General features: G+C 47.9%; 1 pseudogene across 1 annotated transcript in view; it reads left to right on the top strand.

The window, feature by feature from the left end:
* LOC308160910 (adhesion G protein-coupled receptor L3-like) overlaps nt 1–7,500 on the top strand; it is a 116,989-nt pseudogene that overhangs the window by 16,563 nt on the left and 92,926 nt on the right. The gene's annotated exons all lie outside the window — the stretch shown is intronic.

Below are 7,500 nucleotides of genomic sequence, written 5' to 3'. Positions count from 1 at the left end.
CTCTCCTCCTATCCCCCTCTCTCTCTCTCCTCCTATCCCTCTCTCTGTCTCTCTGTCTCTCTCTCTTCCTATCCCTCTCTCTCTCTCTCCTCCTATCCCTCTCTCTGTCTCTCTGTCTCTCTCTCTCTCTCTCTCTCTCTCTCCTCCTATCCTGCCCGACACCTACAAGATATTTTCCCTCAGGTGAGATCTACAGCGATATATATATATATATATATAGACTGATCTATCTGACCCTGGGTAGCTTGTAGCTTGTTGCCATTGGTGTGTGAATGTGTGTGTGAATAGGTGAATGAGAGGCCAATGGCCATTGTAAAGCTCTTTGGAATAAGGCACTATATAAGTCAGTCCATTTACTAGTGGTGGTGTACTGTATATAATACAATGTGTATATAAGTGCAGTCCATTCCATTCACCCTCTGTCTCACTATCTGACGCCTACAAGATCATGTTGCTCAGGTGAGATCTAGCGTCCTTGGGTTTTTGAAAGGCGCTATAGAAATCGAAGTTATTATTACTATTATTATTATTATTATTATTATTATTATTATTATTATTATTATTATTATTACTATTATTATTATTATTATTATTATTACTATTATTATTATTATTATTATTATTATTATTATTATTATTATTATTATTATTATTATTATTATTATATTTAGACTGATTCCATCTGACCCTGGCTCAGTAGGCAGAGCAAGGAGTGAGGTTTGATGCCTCGGCTGGCCACCTCATGTCGAGGTGTCCTTGGGCAAGACACTGAACCCCAAATTGCTCCCGATGAGCGGGCCGACGCCTTGCATGGTAGTTTGCCGCCATCGGTGTGTGAATGGGTGAATGAGAGGCCGTTGTAAAGCGCTTTGGAATAAGGTGCTATATAAGCGCAGTCCATTTACCATTCACCCTATGTCTCTATCTGACGCCTACAAGATCATGAGCCTCAGGTGAGATCAAGAATGATATATATACATCTGGACTGATCCATCTGACCCTCTCTATCTGACGCCTACCAAGATCATAAAGATCATCATGAATATCAGCACGTCTCTCTGTGATTCAGTCATAGGTACAAGGCCTCCGGCTGAGTACAGACAGTTCTACAAGCGCCATTCATTAGTTAACAGTAATAAGCGACAGCAGATTATGATTTGTTTGTTTATTTAATCATTCATTTGGCTCGGCAAACACGAATAGTTCCGCAACTAAACTTGCTCTTGAACTTGGACTGGACTGTTGCCAAGCAACCTGAACACCAACATTTTCCCTGCACAGCTTGCTACTTAGTTGTTAGACAACATCAATTTCAGTTTTCAGTTTTTGACACATTCTGAAACTACAGATTGTAAGCTTTCAAATAATGTGTCTTCCATTGAAATCAGAACAAAGTTGAAGATGATTGAGATTGATTGAGATTGAGATAACGTTTATTGCCACTATGCATTACACATATAGGAATTTGCTTCGTCACCACAGCAAGTGCGTTTATACTTTTTTCACATATCAAAAAACAGGACAACACAACAACAACACAGGACAGACAACAGTGCATTGGATAGTGCGGTATAAAGTAAAGTGCAGTGCAGAGTTTTTTACAGTGAGTCCAGTTCAGTCCTGGGCAGACTTGGGGGCGGGGGGGGGGGGGAAGCCAGAGTCATTTAACAGCCTGGCGGCTGAGGGGAAGAAACTGAGCCTGTGGCGGGCCTTCAGTGCCTTAGGCAGCCGCAACCTTCTTCCAGAGGGAAGCAGGGTGAGGAGGCCGTGGCCGGGGTGGAAGGGGTCTGCCATGATCTTCCTTGCCCTCCTCAGAGCCCTGGTGTCATGCAGGGAGTTGAGGGAGGGCAAGGGACAGCCGATCACCCTCTCTGCTGAACGTAGCACCCGCTGCAACTTGGCCTTGTCCTTGGTCGTTGCAGCAGGGAACCAGGTGATGATGGAGTGGGTGAGGATGGACTCTATGATGGCCGTGTAGAACTGGACCATCATGGACCTCGGCAGCCTGAGTTTCCTCAGCTGCCGGAGGAAGAACATCCTCTTCTGGGCCTTCTTTGTGAGGGCCTCGGTGTTCTGCTCCCACTTTAGGTCCCGGGAGATGGTCATGCCTAGAAAGCGGCATGACTCCACGGAGGCCACCGGGGTACCTCCCAGCGTGATGGGAGGGGGCAGGGCTGCTTTCCTTCGGAAGTCCACCACCATCTCCACTGTTTTTAGAGCATTTAGCTCCAGATTGTTTAAACTGCACCAGCTCTGCAGCCCCTCGATCTCACCCCTGTAGGCAGATTCGTCCCCCCCGGAGATGAGGCCCACCAGGGTGGTGTCGTCTGCAAACTTCAGGAGCTTGACCGAGGGGTGGCGGGAGACACAGCTGTTGGTGTAGAGGGAGAATAGTGCTGGAGACAGGACGCAGCCCTGCGGGGAGCCCGTGCTGGTGGTCCTGGAGCTGGAAATGCTCTTCCCCAGCTTCACCCGCTGAGACCTGTCAGTCAGGAAGTCCGTGATCCACCTGCAGGTGTGATTCAGTCATAGGTACAGAATGATATATGTATTTAAATGTTGGTACACCTCAAACACAGAATGAGAGAAAAGTCACTCTGTTGAAAACACAACAACAAAGGCTGCTAACAGCTAGCGGCTAACAAGGCACATCGCTGCGAACGTCTAACTGCCTTTCTTTCACAACACGCTGATAGAACATGAACATGCTAAAAACACATAATTAGATGAGCACACAGTCTTGCTTTTGAATACATCCTAAAACGAAAGTATGTTTACAAGCCATTTCTCCCTTACCACTAGCCTACGGCAAACGAGACAGTGGATCCAATCCACAATAAGTATTTACTGTTCCTTAAACTGTTGCTTGTTAAATCGAGGGGGCACTTCAAAAGTTGCATATTATGAGAAAAAAAACGAAAACCAGATTTTGTTGACACAATAACTTTCACTTTCATTTTCGAGCCTTTCGCGTTTGCGAGTGGTTTACCGTTACATCAGCTTGCGTCACATTCATCTGTATGTTTCCATGTATTGTGCAACCAGTGAAATAAGTGTCTGTTGACAGTCTCTTTGGTGGCATCATGTATGTTTCAGAAGAGTTAACTTCAGACAGTATGCTTCTCCATCGTTTCCTGCTCTCTGTGGATGGTCTCCAGTAGGCTTCATGATTTAACTCGAATGCTTTTTGTGGAAATAATATCCATCTTTGAGGTGCAACGTTTTTTTACAATCTGATAGATAACGACCGTTAACGTAGCCTAGCCTAATGTAGCCTAGCCTAATTAACAGTAACTTTAATAGAACACCTGTGTGGGCGGAGTGATACATACAGTTAAAAGTCCCAGTGCTGGTATACTCTATATCGACACTCGTGGGGATGCCTCTTGTCCAATCAAATTACGGGGTCGGAACTAACTGGTGTACAATTCTGTTTATCTGGACCGGTCGTAATCAAGCCTGTATTGATGTGAGTCTGGGTGAGTCTCATTGAGATCAAACGTCTCGTTCAAGAGAGACCCGTCTCATCCAACAGTCAAGGAGAACAATGGTCCAGACACATATCACATCCAAACACATGACAGAGGTATGGCAACACACTCCTCTCTCTCTCTCTCTCTCTCTCTCTCTCTCTCTCTCTCTCTCTCTCTCTCTCTCTCTCTCTCTCTCTCTCTCTCTCTCTATCTGTCTCTCTCTATCTGTCTCTGTCTCTCTCTCTCTCTCCGTCTCTGTCTCTCTCCTCCTATCCCTCTTTTTCTCTCTCTCTCTCTCTCTCTCTCTCTCTCTCTTCTCCTATCCCCCTTCTCTCTCCCTCTCCCTCTGTCTCTCTCTCTGTCTCTGTCTCTCTCCTCCTATCCCTCTTTTTCTCTCTCTCTCTCTCTCTCTCTCTCTTCTCCTATCCCCCTCTCTCTCCCTCTCCCTCTGTCTCTCTCTCTCTGTCTCTGTCTCTCTCCTCCTATCCCTCTTTTTCTCTCTCTCTCTCTCTCTCTCTCTCTCTTTCTTCTCCTATCCCCCTCTCTCTCCCTCTGTCTCTGTCTCCTCTCTCTCTCTCTCTCTGTCTCTCTCTCTCTTTCTCTCTTTGTCTCTGTCTCTGTCTCTCTTTCTGTCTCTGTCTCTGTCTCTCTCTCTCTCTTTGTCTCTGTCTCTCTTTCTGTCTCTGTCTCTCTCTCTCTCTCTTCCTGCCCCCCCCCTCTCTCTCTCTCCTCCTTTTCTCCCTCTTTCTCTCTCTCTCTCTCCTCCTATCATAACCACCTGTCCATCTCTCGCTGAGCTGCTCTGCCTACGGCTACTCTGGCCTTGCCCTCCACCTGCTGCTGCACCAGCTGCACACACATACACACACACACACACACACACACTCAGCCCAGGGGCTAGACCAGACTGTAAGCTCCAATTAGCAGTGCTAGAGGCCAAACTCAATCCAGAGGGAATCACTGAGGAGGTGACTCACGCCAGGAGCAACCATTCATTTCATTGTGCGTGCGTGCGTGCGTGCGTGCGTGCGTGCGTGCGTGCGACGTGCGTGCATCCTTTGCTCTGTTTTGTCGGAGTGTGTGACAGTCTAGGCCCTCCGTTTACCCTAAGGAGAATAGGGAATGCAAGTGTGTGTGAGAGAGAGAGAGAGAGAGAGAGAGAGAGAGAGAGAGAGAGAGAGAGAGAGAGAGAGAGAGAGAGAGAGTGTGTGTGTGTGTGTGTGCGTATGTGTGGGAGGGTGTGCGTGAATGTTGGAGGGTAGGTGTGTTTGTGGGTGGGTGTATGTGTAGGTGTGTGTGTGTGTGTGTGTGTGTGTATGTGTGTGTGTGTGAGGTGGTGACTCATGCCAGGAACCACCATTAACATCATTGTGCGTGTGTTCAATCACAGCTTCACTTTTGACTAAAGAGGAAGTTAAGGTTCACAGTCGTCATTGATACTTGCAGTACTGCTACATCTCTCTCTCTCTCCCTCTCTCTCTCTCTCTCTCTCTCTCTCTCCCTCTCTCTCTCCCTCTCTCTCTCTCCCTCTCTCGTTATCTTCCTCTACCTCTCTAATTCTCTTTCAGCTTTCAGGCCCAACTCCACAGATGTGATAAAATCACAATGTCCTGGTTTTCCTGGTATCGCATTCTCGCTTTGTTCCCCTTCTCCCCCTCTGGCTCCTGTGTGTGTGTGTGTGTGCGTGTGTGTGTGTGTGTGCGTGTGCGTGTGCGCGCGTGTGTGTGCGTGTGCGTGTGTGTGTGTGTGTGTGTGTGCGTGTGCGTGTGCGTGTGCGTGTGTGTGTGTGTGTGTGTGTGCTTGTGCGTGCGTGAGAGTGTGTCTTCATAGCCCATAATTGGTGCTGATATCAAAGGCGTATATCTCAAGAGGGTCTCAGAAGGTTTCTCAAGCTACCTAGAGCCTATCTCTGCCTGCCCCCCTGCCTGTCTGTCTGTCTCCCTGCCCCCTTGCCTGTCTGTCTGTCTCCCTGCCTGCCTGCCCCCCTGCCTGTCTGTCTCCCTGCCTGTCTGTCTGTCTGTCTGTCTCTCTGCCTGCCTGCCTGTCTGTCTCTCTGCCTGCCCGCCTGCCTGTCTCCCTGCCTGCCTGCCTGTCTGTCTCTCTGCCTGTCTGTCTGTCTCCCTGCCTGCCTGCCTGTCTCCCTGCCTGCCTGCCTGTCTGTCTGTCTGTCTCCCTGCCTGCCTGCCTGTCTGTCTGTCTGTCTGTCTCCCTGCCTGCCTGCCTGTCTCCCTGCCTGCCTGTCTCTCTGCCTGTCTGTCTGTCTGTCTCCCTGCCTGCCTGCCTGTCTCCCTGCCTGCCTGCCTGTCTCCCTGCCTGCCTGCCTGTCTGTCTCCCTGCCTGCCTGCCTGTCTCCCTGCCTGCCTGTCTCTCTGCCTGTCTGTCTGTCTGTCTCCCTGCCTGCCTGCCTGTCTCCCTGCCTGCCTGCCTGTCTCCCTGCCTGCCTGCCTGTCTGTCTCCCTGCCTGCCTGCCTGTCTGTCTCCCTGCCTGCCTGTCTGTCTCCCTGCCTGTCTGTCTCTCTGCCTGTCTGTCTGTCTCCCTGCCTGCCTGCCTGTCTCCCTGCCTGCCTGACTGTCTGTCTGCCTGCCTGCCTGCCTGTCTCCCTGCCTGACTGCCTGCCTGTCTCCCTGCCTGACTGCCTGCCTGCCTGCGCGCCCACAGATCTAATCCCCTGTAGAGATACACAGGTTTGAAGGGGAAACGAAGACACCACCATGAAAGTTCCATCTCATCTCCTCCTGATATAGCAACTTCAGTCATTTGTCTGATGTGTGTCAGACAGCGCGCGCGATTGTGTGTGTGTGTGTGTGTGTGTGTGTGTATGTATGTGTGTGTGTGTGTATGTGTGTGTGTCGCTGCCTCGCCGTCAACAGGGACCGAACCCCAATCCAAAATGTCTGCCGGTATTCTGTTACAGAACTTTTAGACGGATAAGCGCATTCCTTTTTTCTCCCCCATCCTTCTCTCTTTTTCTACTCTGTATTCTCTCTTTCGCTTCCGCAGGGCTTTAGTTCTCTAATTGAGCGTGTCACAAAGGGGCGTTCCGCCAGGCCAACGGAACCATTGCAACCACTGATGGTTCTAGAACTAGGGCGTGCTGTATACTCACCCTGTCACTCACCCTTAAACCCAGTCAGAAACACATGAAGAGGAATGTAGCGGATGTACTGTCAACATTTTTCTGATAACACCTATCTATGTGGAAGCTAGATAGATGAACAGCCTTCGTGACAACACTCTGACTGACACACATTTTCCCCCACGACAAGGTCCGGTGACTAATGACACTATTTGAGGTTTTAGATCATTTTCCTGTTTCTTAAACATCACCATAGCAACTGTAGCCGAGATACTCCGTGCTCGTGGAAACCAAGGACCCACTGGATATTTCCAACCGATACACAGTTGGAGTCGGATGTTTACATACACCTCCACATACGCCAAATACATTTATACTCTGTTTTTTTTTCACAATTCCTGACGTTTAATGATAGTAAACATTCCCTGTCTTAGGTCAGTTAGGATCAGGAGGTATTGTAAGAGTGTGAACTAGAGGAGAGAAAAATAGTGGAGAGAATTATTTAATTCAGCATTTATTTATTTCATCACATTCCCAGTGGGTCAAAAGTGTACATATGCTTAGTTAGTGTTTGGTAGTATTCTGTCCTCACAATTGCATTCTGAGAAAGGCTACACAAGACAGAATGAAGCTCCAATGTCTTCAGTGTAGTTGAATGGAAGTTCAACATTGTAAAACTGGAAATACACAAAGATATACAATAGTTAGATTAGGCTACATAAACTGTGCACATTACTTTGAACATAAACATGTTACATAACAATGACATTAATATAATATACTTTGCTTAAATATGTATGTATGTTCTTATAGCCTAATTATCCAGGTAAGTAGGTTAACCAGAACATTATCATAGAAACAAGGTATGAATACATAGGATAGGCCTATAGCTCGGGGAATAAGATACGTTTATGTTTATGTTTATTTTATTTGTAAAGGGACAATGAATA

The sequence above is a fragment of the Nansenia antarctica genome (assembly GCF_963989245.1).
Source record: "Nansenia antarctica genome assembly, chromosome: 6".
NCBI classification, from domain to species: domain Eukaryota; kingdom Metazoa; phylum Chordata; class Actinopteri; order Argentiniformes; family Microstomatidae; genus Nansenia; species Nansenia antarctica.
Note: the sequence above shows the minus strand (reverse complement) of the source record. Positions and strands in the feature narration are given on the sequence as shown.